Source organism: Panulirus ornatus, chromosome 53, assembly GCF_036320965.1.
Source record: "Panulirus ornatus isolate Po-2019 chromosome 53, ASM3632096v1, whole genome shotgun sequence".
NCBI classification, from domain to species: domain Eukaryota; kingdom Metazoa; phylum Arthropoda; class Malacostraca; order Decapoda; family Palinuridae; genus Panulirus; species Panulirus ornatus.
Genome location: NC_092276.1, coordinates 2,688,063 through 2,708,794, shown reverse-complemented (window position 1 = coordinate 2,708,794; position 20,732 = coordinate 2,688,063). Strand labels below are relative to the sequence as shown.

The following is a 20,732-nucleotide window of genomic DNA, read 5'->3' as shown; positions in this document are numbered from 1 at the left end:
CTGAATCCTGGGGCGCAGCAAGCGGCCCACGACCAACCCAGGTTTTCATCCTCCCCTTGGAGCTCAGTCTGGGCCGTGTGTGCGTATTTGTATACGAATAGGAGTAGAGACACCATACCTGATTACAGGATTTAGAAACGGGGCAACGCAAGTGTAAAAGTCTCCCCTGGTAACACGCAAATAGTAATCACACGCCCAATAAAAACCAAGTGTGTATTTCAGGTGTTGTTCTCGATCAGTATCCGGTGTTACAGTTGACTGGCGAACGGAACTTGCCGCACAATACCCAGCTCCATGTTATGTGCAGCAGATTAACGAAAACATTAGAACCAGCCAGCAGGATATTCTTGAAGACAGTCTGTTGGATATGCGTTATGGTCTCGGGTGATCCAAATAGGTGTCCCACCTGCGTCAGGAACCTTTTGTGGTGAGAGGCCAGACGGTGGTGGAGTTAGGTGTGGTCCTCAAATGCGTGACGTAAGGATAGATGGGTAGGTGGGGCGCCGGCACTTTACCCACACGTGTGTCTGGCCGAAGTAAGGCATCTCGGTGGATGGTCAGGTCCAGGTGCCCCTAGTGTACCTCCCTGGCTGTACGGGTTAGGGAGCTCGATGAGTGGTCAGGTGCAAGTGCTTCGGGAGTACCTTGTGACCTGTCGTCCGGTGTTGGGTATGTGCAGGCTCACAGCCGCGTCCTCATTCCCAGGTCTGTTCAGGGCCCTGTGCATCATCTGCCCGCCAAGAAATTCAAACATTGTAGATAACATTACTTAGAGGACCACAAGCTGGTTCGTGGGGGTTGACTTCAACCACTGGAACTTTAGTCTTCAACCTCACTCTCTGGATGTGGGTTTGGTCCACCAGGCTGTTTGTTGATGCAAGTCTCTAATTGTTTTGTTTTTGCATCCTGTCTAGTCTCGGTGTATCAGGGGGAAAGATTTTCTTTTCTTTTATTACTAAAGAAGTTCTAGATATTCCTTGTATTTGCCGGTAAAAAAAAAAATAGGGCGTAGCTGTAGTGTGTGTTGATGTAGTCACATATGACGTAGACTAATAGAAGAGGAGCCAGCATACTTGGGGAAGAACTTTTGATAATGGGGAACAAAAATATATCGTAGGGTTAGTCTTACGGGGCCTTCTCTTAGTCAATCGTGGATCACACGTCTCACTTTGCCATTCCCTCAGTGCGAATTACATCTGTGCAAGGTCACATTGGTTCAAGGCCTTCGTGAAGTCTTTGTAAACAACACAAGCATTTTCCTCCTCCGTCACCTCTTATGATAGATTATCGAGGAGATGTGAACGACAGGCTCGTCCTACTAGAAACCGATGTTGCCTCTGTGTTGTCGTATTTGAGCACGTTGTGTGTATTTAGTCATCTTGTTTGAAGAAGAGAGTATTTCCTTATTCCTTCCCAGACTGCCTGCTTCCTGGTGGATCTTGTTATCGATACTGTGTATGTCAGAGGCCAGCGTCTCTCACGATGAGGTGACCCGATTCCAGCATGTCCCACCCCCACTATCATGCGGAACTGACCCAGAGACATCCATGTTGATTCAAGCCAGAATTCTAACGTTAACTTGTGTTTTATCCTTTGTGTGAGTATGTTTCATTATTCCTCTGTGTCACAGATTGTTCTCAGCGATGTTTTGATAACGCTCTGCTTCATCGTAAAGAAACCTGTGTCTCTTTCAACCATGGATAATCACCCATGTCAAAGTTTGCCCCTGGTGTGTGAAGCGTACGTCTGGGTGACCTACTTTCGGTGGGGTGGGATGCTGAAGCGCTCATCAGTATGCATCTGCAGATGACATTGTCACCATCCATCAAAGTAACGACTTGAGAAATGAGGCTCGGGCGTGCCTAAGGACACGGACGTAGACCTTTAGGGCAACAGAACAGTTCTTCCTCTTAACTTCGCAGAAGCGAAACTATAAGCCACTACTCACGGAATAAAACATTTAACAAACAGACGTGAGCTGGGCCCGGGTTAACGTAACTGCTTATCGTAAAACGCCACGAATGACGTCAGAACAGGTGAGGTGTGGTGTGGGTTGTCTGTGTGTGTGTGTGTGTGTGTGTGTGTGTGTGCGCGTGTGTGTGTCAGGGCGAGTGGTGGCACCTGCAGCTGATTTGGGTCCCTGGACGGTCCTCATTCACTGGCGGACGTTGCACCATGGCTCATGATGTGCCGTGGGTTTCAAATTGAACACCGGAGAACAGCATGCTCCCGGTGTGTCCGGCACTGATCCACAGTGTCCTGCCATGCGTTCTGTTGTCTGTGGCCCGGGATCCACACGTGTTAGGTCCTCGCTACGTGTCTTGTGTACCCATGGGTGATGATCGCATGCACCGAGGCGAGGATCACAAGAAGCCACGGGAACAGACAGGAGACGCTGTGACCCCCAAGGGGAAGGGAACGACCTCCAGCCCCTGCGGCACCCTGACCTTTCAACCTGTGACTCCTGCACGCCTGACCCCCAGCGACATCCGGCTACGTGCGGGAAGCGACGGGCGAACACCTAACCTGCTGTTGCTGCGCCACCACACACTACGTCACCACCACCACCTCTACTTTACGATTTAAATAGCTGGCATAACAGTTTGACGCCTCGTTGAACACTGGGTGGCATCCTAGTGTGTGTGTGTGTGTGTGTGAGAGAGAGAAGAGAGAGAGAGAGAGAGAGAGAGAGAGAGAGAGAGAGAGAGAGAGAGAGAGAGAGAGAGCCACTGTCAGCGACTGACGGATTTTACAGTTTAAACCCGCAAAGAAATTAAGGAACAAAGCACGCCAGCTCTCCCCTACCTGCTTCTCTATCTCCAGGCCTCATGGAACCACTTAGTTATGTATGATACTTAGAGAAACTCTTATGAGCTCTCACGAAAGCTCTGGTGGTGATGTGAGGCCAAAGCAGTGTTGCACCATCGCTGACGTGCGACAGTTCCATTTCAGACGCGGGTATAGACAGGATCCTAGTTACTACGTTGATGATGGAAGGGATATATATATATATATATATATATATATATATATATATATATATATATATATATATATATATATGGTATATAACACTGAATGACGGGCGCACGAAGGGAAGTCGATGTTATCTGTTAACATGTAGGGCGCGCCACCTCGGTCGGTTCGAGGTTTTAAGTCTTCACAGCGACAGGAGAGAACCAGACAGGTCCTTCCCAGTCCTGGATCTTGAGACTGCGATAATATAACTTGGATATAGTAATCTATGTCCCATAAGTGTTGTGGAGCATGTTAAGGATATTCAGGTGTTCAGATGTCAAAACGTTTTATCCCCGTGAGAAAAGGGTAGGGACCCCATCCAGAGCACGGTGAGACGCTTGCATTGGAGCATTACCAGCTGCAGTTGATATATCCTGTGGCGGCGCGAGACCACCTCTTTCATGAGGTGATGCTGAGGGGCTAAAGAAGGGGGATGATGGAGAGAGGAGTAGAGGCACAGACGATGGGGCTAGAGGGTAAAGACGTGTGGATGTTGGTTTAAAAGAAGGATGTCGGTAGTTAGTGGATGACCTGTTTCTGGTACCTGGTTTATGTGCGACCTTAGAAAACAAGGGACATGTTATTGTGCGTCGTCAGGCCTCGGGGGGTTGTACGTGAGGGTGGCCGTGTAAGGAGGCGAACAGATACGGCATCATTTAAAAGTCATAGATGCCGGCCGGCATATCATAACCCATGCTGTTGCCTCCAGCAGCACGACAAGACGTTTCCGTACCCGGTCTGGTGATTGACAGGTCGTCCTCCACACACCTGACGGCAGGGTCCAGTGTGGTGATTGGTGACACCTGCAGCTGCAACTGCCTCTACAGACGCTGGCATGCAGAGAGTCTCTCTCTCTCTCTCTCTCTCTCTCCTCTCCTCTCCTCTCCTCTCCTCTCCTCTCCTCTCTCTCTCTCTCTCTCTCTCTCTCTCTCTCTCTCTCTCTCTCTCTCTCTCTCTCTCTCTCTCTCCCTATTATCTTTACTGCATGGGTGATTACACGCTTGTTTGTTCGTCGTTTGTTTAGTGAGTTACACGGATTTATTTAGTCACACACACACACACACACACACACACACACACACACACACACACACAGCCTGATTCAACCCATCCTACCGAGTTGGCTGAGCCGCCACCACCTGTTAAAGGTCTCGACTATCGGCCATGTGACCCGTGCTCCTCATATTGCCTCGCTCGGGGCCCTGAACCATTGCATGGTGGTTGGTTGTCATTTTATTACACACGATTACCTACGTAGCTAGAATTTGAATTTTTTAAAGGGGATGTGTGTGTGTGTGTGTGTGTGTGTGTGTGTGTGTGTGTGTGTGTGTGTGTGTGTGTGTGTGTACCTAGGTATTAGAAGGGTTCTTGTGCTGGACGCGAAATGGTGTCGGACGTGCACCAACCAGGGCTTATGGCACGCGCTAGTGTTTTTATCTATCAGGTTTTATCTCGCTTAAGTTGCAGTCCAGCGGACAACCTGGCTAAATGTAGCGCCAATAAAACCTGATTCCTCCTCATTTTTCTCTCTAGATACTTCACGACTTCCTCGTCCCCTTTGAAAGTTTCGTAATACCACCACAATCATCATGACGCCTAAATCTATACCCTTGAAACCTCACATTACAGAAATGGCAAAGTCTGCCGCTAAGGAACGTTAAGTCCTTTACAGATGCCGAAAAATTCATCGGCTCTCAGTAGTCGAGATGCGGTGGTATAGGGGGAACGTATCTTCCTGGTATGGAATACTCCTCCTCTCTTGTCCGGGGAGATTCTTAACTCCACATTCTTACTGGCCACTGCTTGGCCCTAAACAGACAGACCGACTTATCGCCACTCTCAGTCTGACTTCGAAACCCTTGCCCAGCGTCTCACTGTTCGTAATCTCTCCCTCTTCGGTTGGTATTCCTTCGGATTCTGTGCCTGAGAACTGGCTGCGTGTGTGCCTCCGCCATCGGCCAGCCCACGTACCACTCGTCCAGCCACAGCATCACGTGATTAGTGTGTAGTTGTTGTTCATTCAGGACCGATGCGATATCTGGGTTTTTTTTTTCATAGCCGCTAAATTTTTGGCGTTCTTGTGTCTACTAACTACCACGATCCGACCACTTCAGGCCAGCATCCAAAGCTGTCGACGGTCAGTCTTGTTTCTCGAGGTATGGGAAGGGGGCGCCGGCCGGTTGTGTGTCTTGTGTTTGTTATGCTGTACCTTACAAGAGTGGGTTGCCGTGTGTGGCACAAGAGATGAATGCGTGGGGCAGCGGCGCAAGTTTCACCACGTGCCGCCCGAAGGGTAACACCGGGCCCTTCTGAGCTTAGGTCTCTCTGCTGCTGTTGGTGGAGGTACTGTCATGCAGTATTTAGGATCGAGATTTTGTCCCTGGACGTCATCTGTGCCCTTTTTGGCAGCGCGTTACTTCGCTTTAACGCTCCCTTGTGCTTGTAAGTTCCTCTTGGTTATGACGAGGGAGTTCTACGATCTTAGGGCCCTATCTTGCGTATGTATCCACCTATTTGCACTGTCCGGGGAGAGAGTTCTACTCTCCTAAGTCCCCCATCGTGTGTGTGATGGTATGCAGAGGAAGGGAGGTTGCAAAGCACTTCAGAGTATGCCATGCACATACACATGAACCCATTTTCGAATGCTACCTCACACGGCTGAAGACTCGACACGTTCCATGTTGTCTTGACTTGCATGCGTTAGCGTAGGTGCCAGGCGAGCGCTGGTGGGGCAGCAACGGCGATGTAGAGAGTAGCGGGCGGTGGGGGTGTCCTGCCGCCTCCGCTGGTGGTCCTGGGACCAGTGTGGGTCCAGGGACCACACACGCTACGAATCGTACCCGACCTGTGTGAGAGGTGGCAGAGCGCGCCCGTGCAGTTTGTCACTCTCGTATCTTTGGTTTGGCTGTTAAACGATGGCTGGTGGTGGTGGTGTCGTCGGGTGGCCTCGGGAGGAGCCGTGGTTCCTGGACGGGGCCGCAGCCCGCTTCCTCCTCGTCTGGCTGGTGTACCCAGACGCCTTGTCCACGTCCTATAGCCCGGGTTCTGTGCACACGTACCCTACCCAGACTCCTCTCTCGGTTCCTTTGTCCTTTTATGCCTTGACGTGGGTTTCTTGCGTTAGGTCCCCCATACCCAGTGTTCCTTGTCCCGTTGTGTACCCACAGCATGGCATCTTCCCAGGGAAATCATCTCTTTCTCTCTAGGTTCTTCGTTCCCCGTCTCATGAATTTTCTCCTCATGCCTAAATTTCCTCATTAAACTTCCCCTAACTCAAACAGCTTCTCAGGGACTCATGATTGAGTTCCATTGCCTTCGTTCCTTACCGAGACGCGTTGCTCAAACACCTCTTCTTGCTCGTGCTGAATCACCTTAACCTCGGGGTTTTGCTTCGAGGATAGGCCCTGAATTCATGGACCAGTTGGTGTATGGTAGGTGCCATGAGCCAGGTGGTGTGTATTGGGTGTCATGAGCCAGATGATATGGTGTGGGGTGTCGTGGGGCACAGGGGACAAACAGCAAGAGACACTGTCTCAAGACAGAGCATAATTCTTTCTTTGTTGGTAAACCGGTTAAGCTTATATTAAATGTTGGAGGCGGTCATGGTGCAGGGCCTTGTCGCTCAACCGGTCCGGCAACCGGTTTATTGCGCAAGGCGGCCGTCTTTTATGGTGTTGGTTTCGCCATTAAGACCTAAAAATTAGGTTTTGCGTCGCGTTGTTGTTTTGGCGTAATCACTTTCACCGGTATATTACCAACCAGACTGACGATTCTGTTTACCATGTATAAATTCCCACAGTTGTTTATGGTGAAGATTCACACACACACACACACACACACACACACACACACACACATATATATATATATATATATATATATATATATATATATATATATATATATATATATATATATATATATATATATATATATTTCTTTCTTTTAAACTATTCGCCATTTCCCGCGTTAGCGAGGTAGCGTTAAGAACAGAGGACTGGGCCTTTTTTGGAATATCCTCACCTGGCCTCCTCTGTTCCTTCTTTTGGAGAAAAAAAAAAAAAAAACGAGAGGGGAGGATTTCCAGCCCCCCGCTCCCTCCCCTTTTAGTCGCCTTCTACGACACGCAGGGAATACGTGGGAAGTATTCTTAATCCCCTATCCCCAGGGATAATATATATATATTAGTAGGTAAAACTATGAGGAATTGTACGAAAGCGCTTGATTCTTCGTATTTTCCGTTTCCCTGTGTATATACTTACCCCCTATGTATACTTAATGGATAGATAAATAGATAATTTACATTTTGGTTCATGAAATAATTCTATACATGAAATACATAAAATCGCCTCGTCTGAATATCTCGAAAACTTTTTGATTTTTCGTTTAATGAGCTGTGACCGTTAGCTTCATGCCCGGATCAGAAAGCTGCCCATGAGATGCGTTGAGTCAGTAGGAGTGACACAGCGGGTTAATGGGGTCATAAAATGTGACCATGAGTCGGGTCAGGTCGAGGTCAGCATCCACCCACAGCTGTGCCAGGGGTAGGTTGAGTGAATCACTCCCGCCACCACCAGTGTGCCTCCTGCCACTTAATTCACCACACGACGCTAATTTGGAGACGTGTTTAGGACGTTTTAAATCCATGTGTCGTAAAGGCACTTCCTGGTCATGTGTAGTATATATATATATATATATATATATATATATATATATATATATATATATGTGTGTGTAAACTTGGTATTGATCCTTTAGTTCTTTCAAGTAGCCATGTTTAAAGTTCGGAAAAGGACTCCCTTGTGCTTATCCTTACGTGTACCGTAACCATGGCTTTGGAGGTCGTCCATCCCAACAGCTTGAGTAGGAGCAACGTACGTTTAGAAGGACCTCATGTGTGTGTACACCGTGCGATGGTTTCAGAGGTCTACGTACTCCAACGCCCTGGGTCTGTGTCTCCTCCGACCAAAATGTCGCGACCATCCCGCGCTCACGCAAGCTATTGGAGGCCGCGGACACCACCAACCCGCGCCCTGGTCACCTCAAACACAACTCGTGCGAAACGAAAACATTTGCTTGCATGCATATTTTCTCTTTTTTATCTTTAAACAGAGTTTAATCATTCCCGACCGAAATCCAGAGTTATGATTGTCAAAATATGAATAAAAAATGACAATTTATGTAAAATAACTCAAGGAACTCGTACAAAAAAAAAATGAGTCATTGCAAGTAAATACATTATAATTTCCTGTAGAGGAAATGTTGTAGCCTCCCCACCTTCAAATGACGTAAAAGTGACTACTGACCCACACTTGTGTTCCAGAATGATCTTGTTCGATCTAGTTCTCGTGGTCGGCCTGGCTCGCCTGACCGACGTAGGCGCATCAGCTGCAAATATACTTAACCCAGAGAACACGGCTCGGTCCCCGACCGACCGCGCAGCCGGGTTAGATACAGTACGAATATGCAGCTTGTGAACCCTTACCGTGTATAACCCGTGAGGTTAGATACATCATAACTGTCCATTCCAGTTTATCGAACGCCAGTTGTAAACTGAACGAATAACCAGGGAAGTAACGGGTTCTCGGGAGCTTTATGCAAGGGTATACTTAGGGCACACTAAGAGCGGGGAGACAGTCGGCGGGAAAAGAGGTTTATTGTAACGTTCGGGAGGTAAGCTTAATTCTGGAGGTCTCCCGATTGTCACATAGTAACTGATGGAAGGGCATCGTTCACCAAGATGTACCAAACCTAATTAGTATATCTTAGATATACTAAGGTATACTAACACGTTTGCCGTACTAAACCTAATTAGTATATCTATCTTAGATATACTAAAGTATACTAACACGTTTGCTGTACTAAACCTAATCAGTATATCTTAGATATACTAAGGTATACTAACACGTTTGCCCTTGACCCATACTCTGTTATATCGCAGCTTATATAGAAGATGGCCATAGAGTTTAAAAAAGGTTTAGGTTCCTTCTGAACTCCTGTTTGGTTTAGCTTCTGAAGTGGTGCGTTGGTGGTGTGGTAATCAACGAGGTGTGTGTGTGTGTGTGTGTGGTGTGTCAAGCGCACGTGAAGCAGGTGTGTGTGTGTGTGCATATGAATATATTACCGATCTCCCAGGTACAAGCCGAAGACAAGGGCAATTTGTGAAGTGTGTGTGTGTGTGTGTGTGTGTGTGTAATCTTACGTTGAACACGCCTGAAACAGGTGTTCAAGATCTCTCCACCGGTTGTTTTATAGAGGGCGATGCTGACGGCTTTAACGACCCCTGGCAGTTTAACAGGCCTCAAGCCTAATTATAACAAACCAACCAGATTAAGGCCGCGGGTGGCCACGTAACCAACAGTCGATACATTATGACAAGATTCAAGTTCACTCCAAACGGACCACCGAGACGAGACATCCCCGGTCGGACGCTCACAGCATGCAAGGCTTCTGGACTACACACACACACACACACACACACACACACACACACACACACACACACACACACACACACACACACACACACACAAGAAAGTGGATTGTTATAACCTTGGAAGTAACGCTGAAGGTAATTTTGATAGGTTGTCGAGTTTGATAGTGATGATCTTAATAGTAGAAACCATATAGAGAGAGATGATGGTGGTGATGTTTAGAAGATGGTTAGTATGAAACAGAGCGGTGATGGTGAAGAAGACGAGAACCGTGTCTTTTGTGGTGGTGGTGGTGGTGGTGGGGAAAGGATGATGGTGAAGGTGTGCACGTCCGCAGCCACGCCCGCGCTGATGGACGGCCGGCACGCCTGCGGTGAGGGAGGAAGGAGGTCTCGGCAGCGATGAAGGGGTAGATCGGCCGTGATGGTTAGGACTGGAGCCTCTGGGAAGGTGAATGTCATGGAGTGATTGGAAAGGTGACCCTCCAGGAACTGACTGGCTCTCTCATCGGGACAAGGGTACGCACATATACACATGGCCAAACATGGTATACATATGAAAGACGAGGCGGTACGAGTGTAAGACTCTCCCTCCCTTCAGTAAACAGCAGTGAGAGAGTTGAGTGAGATGTATAGACAAGACCGCTGGAACCTTCGTCCATATGCCTCTGTGGTTGCCCGGCAACAGACATGAGGAAGCTGACGATGAACGCGTCAAGAGAGGAGGGACAACGACACCCCCCCCCCCCCCCCTGCAGATGTGTACTGTGCTCATCAAGTATAAGGTTGCTGGTGTATCAGGTTGAGCTTAATCCCTAGCGTTACGTGCAGTGTAGCGAGAGTGACTCATGTCTCCCAAGTGTGCAGCGCGGACCATTATCATAACACAGGACATCAAATCAACTGATATATATATATAATCGTGTTTAGGGAGAGTAGTGCAACTATACACCTTGCCATGGTAGTGCTGGCCTGGTCTATTGAGCGTGATGCCCGACTATTGTTCTCTAATTGACCTCTGTCTTGAGGAGGACGAACTGCAACAAGAGGGAGGGAGGGACGTGTGTGGTGTCGATAGCTAGTGTGGCTGGCCTGGTGGAGGTGGAACTGTCTCCAAGCTCGGGATGGTGGTGGTTTGGGGGGGCGGAGAAGATGGCTCGAAAAGCGCAAAGAACTAATAAAGGTTTGGCTAGAGGAAGACAACAAAGATGGTGCTGGTAATATGAGAAGTGAGATAAACTGAAAGTTTAGAAGACTTAAATTTTCCCATCTTAGGGTAGAGAAGTGTGACGGGTGACCTGGCCACAGCCTTGAAGTTTTTAAACCTGGTGAACTGCGTATATATGAACGGGTCTTTGGATGATGGAGTGGTTTATGGAACAACCCGAGACGAGAACATGATATTGAGGAAGATACTTGTTAAAAATGATGTAGAGAAGTACTTATCTAATACCATGGTTCGTAAATGAAGGGAATAAACTCAAATGAGTATATATAGTAAACTGCGGACAGCAGTCACGTTTAAAAAGCTGTACGGTAATTATCAAGAGATGGGACCCCCCACAAGTGAAAATATCCTTTACCTTACTGTACAAATTGTTGATTACACACACACACACACACACTTTCGCATCCATCGTTGGCGGTGGCCAGGAAGTTATATGCGGAAGATGAGGTCGGATGACGAGTGATAAACCCAGCGCTCCACACGGGTCATCATAGGGTGTCCCTTTAATACTTCCTCTTGGTCGTACTCTAGCAGTTGTGATTCGCTCAGGGCCGTAAAGTGTTGGACGATCCTAAGAGAAGCGGATATAGGATGAAATCCTCTATAGATTCATCTTGCCACTTTTTTTTTTCGGAAGATTGTCGCTGGCGAGTTGGAAGGTGAGGTACTCACTAGATCAGTCGAGGTTCGGCCGAGCCAGCAGGCGAGTTGGAAGGTGAGGTACTCACTAGATCAGTCGAGGTGCGACCGAGCCAGCAGGCGAGTTGGAAGGTGAGGTACTCACTAGATCAGTCGAGGTGCGGCCGAGCCAACGGGCGAGTTGGAAGATGAGGTACTCACTAGATCAGTCGAGGTGCGGCCGAGCCAACAGGAACTTGTGGGAATGACTCGTCAGTCGGCGTTGCCATTGTGGTGGCGACAATCATACGACCTCTGTCAACGCGACAGGAGCCATGTCATGGTGGACAATGATGGGGCTGGTGGAGGTGGCGAAGTCAAAGCCAGCGCCACACACCTGTATTAATAGGTTTCGGCGCTAAATCTAAACGCTGTCAGGTGGCTCACACACAGCTCGTGGAGGTGGCTTATCACTCCCCAGCACCGGAGGTGTTCTCGCTCGAAGTATACCAGACTGTGTTGGAGGAGAAACACCTCTGAGGGACTGTCAAAAGGTATAGTTGTTTGTATAGTGTACGCGATGGTCACCATCACGCCAAGTAGACACGGTACACTATCTTGAAATAATGTCAAAAAACAAAATATTGACGTAAAATACAAATAACACGCAACCATTTATATATCAATTAAAACAAAATATTATTGATATTGCCCTTGATTATCTGAATTAACCCTCAGACTTAACGTAGAGGTATACCTGTGAAAGAAGTTTACAGATCCCTTGGTCGTAGATGTCTTACAACTGGGCCAGAAGCGAACCCCTCTGGCGGCTACGTACAATTTCCCATCGCAGTAGAAAGAGGGAGGGAGAGAGAGAGAGAGAGAGAGAGAGAGAGAGAGAGAGAGAGAGAGAGAGAGAGAGAGAGAGAGTTGGTTCAGCTCATCATAATCATCCAGAATGATCATCTCCGGTGGGACCTGTGTTTGCGTCAACTGCACCTCTCTCTCTCTCTCTCTCTCTCTCTCTCTCTCTCTCTCTCTCTCTCTCTCTCTCTCTCTCTCTCTCTCTCTCTCTCTCTCTCTCTCTCTCGCGTCTTGCAACGCAGACCGCAGGGCAGCCTCTCACCAGTTATTGAACCTAATTGCGTGAAGTAAACATGTAAAAGGAGACGGCAGACACCGAAATGATAAGTGATGTAGGTGAAGTTCCACATCGTTCGAAATTGAGTGAGGATTTCGTCACCCAGCAAAGTGTGTTGACGGATGCCGGAAACACATGGGTGCTACGTACCCGGCCCTGGAACTAACCTAGATACATACAGCAGTGATATAGTTCCGTCATACACATATTTCACGCGCCAGTCTGACGGATAAATCCAGGTGCAGTCAATCAGTAAGGTTCGCACCACTCACTTAATCACATTGATATTCAAATCAATTCGCGGGAAGATGTACAATTATTTGTAGACTCGGCACTCGACACCCCCCACAGGACATCAACACCGCGCAACGATACACACACACACACACCGCGTGCAAAACAGTTTAGCAACAAACAACCTCCGCTGCCACAGTTGCTCGGGGGTGGGGGCGAGCTCTTGCCACACGCCCTCACTTCGTTACGCTCAATGCACCGCTGATTTCCCGGAACGAACCGTATCTCATGGGGAAACAAAAGAGGGTTGTGGATGACGTAGACATTGTTAGGAAGATCCATGTCTATATATATATATATGGGGGCCAGTTTGTACCAGATCTGTCGGAGATAAATCATTGTGCGGCCCATCTTCAAAATCGCGTCCAGCGACCACGGTCCACGATGGCCGCTCACAAGAAATGAAAAACTTCACATAGCCATTACCTTCGCATTTTGGGGGGGCAGAATTAGTTCAGATTTCAACTGCAGCTTAAGAATTATGAGTCGTTTAAGGTTTATTGTAGGTTTGTCCTCATATTTTTATTCTGATTTTTGTAGTTAAGGCCTATGTTATTAAAAATTCTTTTAACATTTATCGAAAATTCCTCACATTTCCGAAAGTGCTGGACCAGTCTGTAAGAAACTTGGCAGGGATGTTCCACGATTGGTCACTATTCACTGCTGTGTTTGGCGAAACCCACCATCGTCCAAAATGGCTGCCATTGCCAATAATGATAATTTCTTCAAATGATCATAACTTCTTAGTTTTTCTTGAGAAGATTCATCAGTTGATGCTTCAGGAATATAAGTTGTCCGTCATAAATTAGAGTTTTTTTGATAATATATCTCTACATAATTCTGAATAATTTCACGATTGTATAGACTGGTGAATATTGGAATACAAAATTAAAGCTGAGTGAACGATACTGACTCATGCTAACCTATAGTTCCAAACCTTTCAGGCTCCCGATTTTTTTCTCCCCAATCATCACACGAGGTTTGATTAATTGTTAATTAATCCTGTAATTTAGTTTATTCTTAATTGGATCTAATTCTGTGATTACTTCTCTCTCGATACCAAGTTGTGAACAAGGTTCCGCACCAACCCAGTTAAAACAGATCATTGGTAACTGGTCAGAGCCATTTTGTATATACGGTATGAATAAATAATTTATGGACCGTCCTTGTATGGCGTATGACACTACACAGCTGTGAGGACACTTGAGGCCATGGTGCTGCCTCCTGTCCTTTGGGCTATACAAACACTGTATAGCACATGTGTACAGATATACAGAGAAATGTGTATAATACATATAGAGGAAAACTGTGTAATCCTATCGTAGGTGTAAACTTGTATGATACGTACGTGGATATAGAAGAGTTATGCAGTCGCCTTCTTCGACATGGTGATACATGAGTAGTATTTATTAATAGATAGATAGATAAATAGACGTACATACTATAACCATTACACAAGACTACCAACGTAAGAATATGTTCAAATGGTAAGGTTTCCATTTAAGCGTACATCCATACATTCCCACATGAACGTACTCTTCACAGTCAGGCACACGAGTCGCGCCTGTATAAATAGGCAACAACATGCATAATAATTATCTCCCTGGCTCTCTAAACCGGTCTGTAGATGGCGGGCCAGACCGTCTGACCCCTGCTGACCTGTAATGTTTGACCGCTGAGTCACTGTCTGTTCTTTCAAGTTCCCGGCTTGATGCTCTGTTAGTTCCCGGCTTGATGTCCTGTTAGTTCCTGGCTGATGATGCTCTGTTAGTTCCTGGGTGATGCTCTGCTAGTTCCTGGGTGATGCTCTGCTAGTTCCTGGGTGATGCTCTGCTAGTTCCTGCGTTGATGTCTTGTTAGTTCCTGGCTGATGATGCTCTGTTAGTTCCTGGGTGATGCTCTGCTAGTTCCTGGGTGATGCTCTGCTAGTTCCTGCGTTGATGTCTTGTTAGTTCCTGGCTGATGATGCTCTGTTAGTTCCTGGGTGATGCTCTGCTAGTTCCTGGCTGATGCTCTTTTAGTTCCTGGGTGATGCTTTGTTCATTCCTGGCTGATGCTGTTAGTTCCTGGGTGATGCTCTGTTAGTTCCTGGGTGATGCTCTGTTAGTTCCTGGCTGATGGTGCTCTGTTAGTTCCTGGCTGATGGTGCACTGTTACTTCACGGCTTGTACTGTGCGAGTTCCCAGCTGATGCCTTTTCGTGATGCCATGTAGGAGTCTGGGTGGTTCCCTCCCGGTGCTCCTAAATTGATGCATGGGCTAGCGTCTTGCTGGCGCCTGTGTTGTGCTTCCACGGTGTCCCAGTTAGACGCTACAGTACAGTGGGGTAATACGCAGCCTTGAAGCTATTCACCCCATTTACCATACTAGTTAAGGTTGTAGAGGGAGGGAAGGTAGGCCTGTACAGTCCCATGCTGCCTTGGACAATCAAGACCGAAGAGAGAAGCAAGGTACCGCATCTTGGTTCAAGACTGACCTTTGAGGGGGTCGAGACGCCCTCAGAACCCGAGAGACTATGTAGGTAAGATGAGGTTGCTTGTGTCATGTGCCTCCTGGTGTATAGTCTACCGCCGTATTGTGTCAAATGATACTGGAAGATTAATTTTTTCCTTATTGTTCCTCGTGTCGAATGTTTGTACTGTAGCGTCACGGGCGATTATGACATGGTTATTATGAACTGGTCATGGGAGTTCCCAGTTTGTTTAGAGCATGCATGGATGATATAGTTAAGAGTGGTTATAATTTGGTTTAGTGTTCATATTTGCCTAATGACTTAGTGTTGTATTTGTATACGATGTTATCAGTACGGTTGTACTATGAAAGCCGTCCTCTCTCTATATTAGTGAGTGTAGGACTCACGATACACTATTAAATAAGAGTTGCTCGTGTGTTCAGCATATTCAGAAGTGTACTTGTTTCTTAGATAAATTCATTAATCTACAATGAACTTGTACTGTCGACGTGAGTGGAAATGCGTAAAAGTAAGGTCAAATTCCGCTCATGCAAACTCATGACCTCATGAAAAGCTACACGGGACCCAGGTTTTTCTCTTGTCATAACCGATGTGTGTATGAACGCGGTACAGGTCCACATTCGCGGCGATAACCTGAACCACAAAAGCAGGACACAAGTAGAGCTCTGCGCACGGGTGGAAGCGTGCTGAACGTAGTGCAGAACCAGTCAGACGACCTCTCCTTCAGGTAACTGTTAACTTAATGTATCAGGTTAGACCGGCACGGAGAGACCACAGGTATGGTGGCGCATTTGGCAGACTTCCCAGGTAAAGGAAATAGGTAATTGCTTGTTGACGATCTTCATCTCTGAGGTGTGAAGTGTAAGGCGACCTATGATTTTTGGTGGGATGCTGAAGCGCTCATCGGTACGCTTGGGGTTATATGGAGTTACACGACCGGATATCATTTAGTGACAGAATTCGAAAGTTAAAACGTAGTCAAGATGCGGACGCGCAAGCATACACAAGACACAAAGCTGGACGCCCAGGGTAACAGAATACCTCCTCCTGTGTTTCGTAGGAGCAAACTAAAGTCCACTCACAATTCCACTCAAACCAGTTCTCCTTTATATCCTAAAGGGCTCGTGCCCCAGACCTCAACATCATCCGATACTCCCACAGAGCACCGACAGAAGCATTATGTCCTTACGTTTTCCTTCCTCTATCCCTTAGAATTAGATCTTCTTTTTTTCTGAAATTCATGGAGTTTTGTTTTGCCTTATCGTGAAAGGAAGAGCTTCCTTGTTGAGGATGGGGACCTCTTGACACTGCCTCAACCTCACGACAAATGGGAAGAAATCATTCCTCATGACACTTGGATATTACCGCCAGATTATCATGGACTTGGCAGCGAGAGAAGAGGTGACTGAGTATATCAGGCCACATGAGATTGTCAGCCGTGCGTGACGTACTAATGGCTGGGTCAGCGGACGGACTTCTCACACCTACTGTTCTAGTGTAAAAGCATTTCAAGGTCTTAGAACCGGAAACACTTCCAGAAGAAATGAATGACTTGGGAGATGCTTCACCGCGAGAAGAGAAGAAACTGAAAATATCTTGAAAACTTGCGTGATCATCGAGATTGTGGAGGTCACGTAGACCTACTTACCCATGGTCACCAACAGCCACATTTGATGACAGGTGCGAGAGGGCGGTTTTCGTCTCTTAACGGGGCTGTGGCAGTAGAGACGACCCACCGCAACCGAAGTAACACAGATCCATCATAATGAAACATGATGAAATTTCTGATTGTAACTTTGGGTGAATTGGGTCACTGGATATTTGAGGTTGACCAGTCACTCCCAGAGGGTCCGCCCCGCTAGGATGAGGTACAGGGCTCGATGTCAGAAGCTCGGCGTACCGAGGGGGCTGCACTTGCTCCTTGGCTGTTTCGAACGTTTGTATGACGCGACACAAAAGTCCGTGTTGGAAAACTCATGCGTCGGAGACTCTTTGAAATCTTAATAGCTCACCTCGATAAATCAGGTTCATCAGAGACGGTTGCTGAACAGCTGAATATGTTACAGATTGGTTATGTGACATTCGGGGTCAGTGTTTGCGCGGTCGAGGAAGGGACCTAGCGGAACTTGCGTCACCAGGTCATATACATTTAAGTCTAATCTCTTCATACCTAAAGAAGGATCACACGACAACTGCTTCTGTCGCCGCCTCTGCCCCAGTGATAGGAGGCTTATGAAGATCCGTTCTTTACATAATAAAGACTTGCGTATTAACATCAACCTCCAAGGTCGGCCCAGTTACCACATTGGAAGACTCGGAATATTTCTTGTGTGCGGTGGTTCTTTCAGATATTAGTATACCACTTAAAGGACCTTAATCTCTGAACTTGCTGGCATTTAAACGTGAGAAATATTGACATTAGCAACATCTGGGTAGGTGTGATCCCTGCTCACACAAGTGGGCTGAAAGTTGGATGTGGGAAGCCTTGTGCTTTACCATCCTGCTGCTGTATGGATTAGGAACGTACGAGACTATTTCTTTTTCCTCCAGCAGATATAACCTCGTCAGAACCATCAGGTCTTCTGTTATCTGTCCTTTTCCATATACTCCCATTCATGGGATTCCAAATTTTTCCAGCATGTTCCCCGAACAGAGTTGGTGAATCATTGGCCATGCCTTTCATACCTTTTTGAAAAGAGTCTTTTAAGGTTCCTTCTGATTAGAGCGCCAGCCGCCCAACCATCTAGCCTGTGGCTCCGGCATGTTGGGATGTGGGCTACCATCACCAGCTATGGTTGTGGCGCCACGATCGCAAGATACGGAATGTGTTTCCATACCAATTAACGGCTGGGATCGAGAGGACCAACTCTTTCTCTCTTCCCCACCAACACCACACTCCACAGGCGTTCATAGACGTATAAGGTGGAGTACCTCCCGACTTGAAACGCGAGGCTTGTGGCAAAGTCATTGGTGTTGTGGGGAAACTTGCGTCGATTCTGACCTATGTTGCAGACACCTGAGGTCGGAGACTGGATCATCATACCCGAGGATCGTATCATCGTGCTCAGGGATTAGACCTTCATGTTCGGCAGGGTAACACCATTGAAAATATACACGTAGCGATAGGCTCTGAAATTATGAAACAAGTGGAGTAGGAAGGAGGCCTCGTCCGTTACCCCTCTGGCGAGTTGTAGGGGAAGGGGAAGCCAGGGTGAGGTGCAGGAGTTGTGAGGAGGCAGTAAGAGCAGTGAACTGTCGGGGCGAAGCGGCTCCCGACGGTTGCCAGGTAGAGTTTGTGGCCACGCACTCTGTCACAGGTGCAGGCCTGGCCCGGCCCCCTCCACCACACACACACACACACACACACACACACACACACACACACACACACACACACACACACACTCTCTTACCCCCAATATACACTTCCCCTCGTTTCTCCCTCTTACACCAACAATCGAGAGGCGCTCAACACACTTCCTCCGGAGTCTCTCCAAACATCACCTGGACGTCATCCGGCAGTGGGGAAAAGAAGCTGGTGCACCGTCTTCCCGCCTTCACTTCCTGCAATCGGGGATCCCTCTTCCCTTAGTTACAGTGCGGTGCCCCAATGGTATCGAGCTCATCCTAGCTCGTATACTCCTTGAATCTATAGGGTGGGGGTTCTTCCACCTCTCTCTTTTAGCCAGATTTGAATCAAGTGCGTTTCTCGTTATCAACTCCTCTTGCTCTCACCTCTCTTCAACCAATCACTCCCGTCCACCGCGATATTGCATCCCTTTCGCTCTCCTCTAGCGAGCTATCTGCATTTGTTCCAGTCCTTCAGGCATGGGTACGCATCACAGGTGTGGCCGCTGCTTCCCATATCTTTTTGCCTGGGGACCAGCACACGAGGATTAAATGTTACAACGCCTTTCCCGAGTCTGTCAAGCCTTTGGAATACTCTTCCGTCTTTGTGTCCTTCTCTCTTCGTACAACATTTCCTCCTTTAAGGGTCGGGTGTCCACAGTCATCTCAAGAGCTCATATACTTCTTGCATTTTTTGTTCTCCACTCCGGCCTGTTATCTTAACGTTTCCTCCAAGACAGCCATTATTAGCGTGTCGGCTACTTAGAAAAGAACCGAGGAAAGTGTTGCTTGTTATTATTTGATGATAATGATAATAATAATATTAGTAATAATAATTATTATTATGTTTTTATTAATATTATTTTTATTATTATTATTATTATTATTATTATTATTGATATTTTATTATTGTTATTATTATTATTATTATTATTATTATTATTATTATTATTATTATTAGCACAATTGCTCCATCCCCACAGTTTCATCCCTTCCTTTGTACAGCCTTAACCCACATACAGAACTGTGTCAGGCATGATTATATTTCATACCAGATCAGTTTACTCTTCCCCTGGTACACAGACCGAGGTGAAAATATATGGAACAGTCCCCCATTCCTGTGCTGAAAAATGACACCCATTGGAGGATTTTGAGGTAACTGGAGGTCGACTTTGTAGCTGGGAGGCAAGGCTCTGCTTGCCTGGGTGGGTGGGTTGGTATATGGAAATAGTTTTGCCCTTGCGAGTATGTTATGGTTGTTGGTTTTATTGGAGGGTGAGGTAAGACGAGTGTGTGTTAGGGAGCTTGGGGTAAGAGGGTAGGAATATGTGGTAGGATGACGCACAGTGTGGGAGAGTGAAGGGCATGTGTGAGGTGGCGGGTCCTTGTGGGCATGTGTGAGGTGGTCAGTTAGTGGTACAGGAGAGGCAGGTGTCAGGGGAATGTGTGTGTGTGTGTGTGTGTGGTGTAGTGGTATGATATGACGGGTTATGTTGGTAGACGTGACAAGCTTTACCCTACTGGCTACACGTTCACTCAGGTGCTTGTAAATAGGAAACAGTTACATGCACTCTGTCTTGTGTGTGGCGAGTGACGAGGCTAGACGACCATACGTTACTCCCAGGCCTGATGATACGTCGTCAGCAGACGTTATGTAATGTTTCAGATGGTCTACGGTGGTGGTTGGTCTCTGTGTCGTGAAGTGAACATCACGTACCATCTTCTGTTACTGTGATTAAAACCTAGACATCCTCACTACCTCCCTCCACCAGACGAGGAACCATCCCCCCACCCCCCTGTCTCCGAGACATTACCACATCATAAGTCACGCTTCCTCCCTGAGCCTCACACCGTCCACAGGTGGTGACTTGAGCTGGGGAAACAGAGCCAGGTGGGTGCCACACCTGTGGGTGGTGTTGACCCCTGGCAGCGTCACCACCCTTGCTCTGACACTTGTCACCCAGGTGCTCAGGGCTATCCAACCCAACACCTGCACAACACATCACAAGTTCCTACCGTATTGAGAGAATACGTTTCCCTGTGAGTATCACAGTAGAGAGCGCCACTACTTGGCCCTTCTGCTGGTGGAGGGCCACTGGCAGGAAAGTCAGCTCTTTCGGCAGTAGCTCGGGTTGAAGTTCATATCAAATTTCGTCACTGTAAACAAGCGGAGGAGCAGG

At 47.3% G+C, this 20,732-nt stretch overlaps 1 protein-coding gene across 2 annotated transcripts in view; it reads left to right on the top strand.

The window, feature by feature from the left end:
- LOC139765172 (uncharacterized) overlaps positions 1 to 20,732 on the top strand; it is a 166,016-nt gene that overhangs the window by 105,344 nt on the left and 39,940 nt on the right. The window lies entirely within an intron of this gene.